The 881-nt window shown below is 63.1% G+C and overlaps 1 protein-coding gene across 1 annotated transcript in view; it reads right to left on the reverse strand.

The window, feature by feature from the left end:
• JADE1 (jade family PHD finger 1) overlaps nt 1-881 on the reverse strand; it is a 46001-nt gene that overhangs the window by 44590 nt on the left and 530 nt on the right. The gene's annotated exons all lie outside the window — the stretch shown is intronic.

An 881-nucleotide genomic window follows, 5' to 3' on the forward strand; every position in this document is an offset into this window, starting at 1 on the left:
AGGAGACGGAGCCACCTCCCTGCCCGGGTGCCGCCGGGCTACACCTCCCCCGTGGGGCTGGCACCTTCCCGGGCAGTGCTACGGTCGCCGGTTTCCATTTGAAACGGCCCGGCTCGCCCCCTCCTCCTCCTTCTCCCGGCTCCCTCTCCTGCTCCTCCCCGCCGCCGGCCGCACCAATCCGCTCGGCCCCGGCTGCAAATCAAACTTGGTGCCCCCGGCTCCGCTCCCTCTCCCCCAAACGCCTGTCACTGCCGAAAACGGCCAAAGCACCTTCCCCACCCCACCCCCCATCTCCACGCTGCGATGGAGGGAGTGCGGGGCGGGGGGACGGCGGTTTGGTGGATTGAGCAGCAGCGGCAGCACGGAGGAGACTTGAGCTCATTTTCTGTGTCTGTCTCTCCTCCCACTCCCAGACAGTTCTGGAAACTGTGTATCACCTCTTGTCACAGGAAACCAACCAGCAGGCGGTGCAAACAAACAAACACCCTTTGCCTCCACCCTCCCCAAAATAATGAACGCCCCACCGCCTATCGTTAATGAACTGGCGGGCGCGAACGAGAAGGAAAAGGCAGAAAGAAAGAAAGCCTCCTCCGAGCAGGCAACCACCCGAGCCCAGGGACAGGCAGGGTGGCAGCAGCATCAGGGCGGCTTTGTCTAATTTCAGCAAGTGGAATAATCGCTGGAGCCGCACTCGCCTCCTCCGGGAGGGCGAGGACGGACCGTTACACAGAAATAACGCGGTTATCTGGCACACCGCAGCCCAGACCCATCTTGCTTGCCAGGCCCCGGGGGAAGAGCGAAATCGCGGAGCTACCCTGACTGGCGCCCGAGCAACTTCAGGCGTTTGCCGCCGCTCCCCCGCGCTTGTTGTTCTGTTACGT

Source organism: Aptenodytes forsteri, unplaced genomic scaffold (assembly GCF_000699145.1).
Source record: "Aptenodytes forsteri isolate BGI_AS27 unplaced genomic scaffold, ASM69914v1 Scaffold109, whole genome shotgun sequence".
Lineage (NCBI taxonomy): Eukaryota > Metazoa > Chordata > Aves > Sphenisciformes > Spheniscidae > Aptenodytes > Aptenodytes forsteri.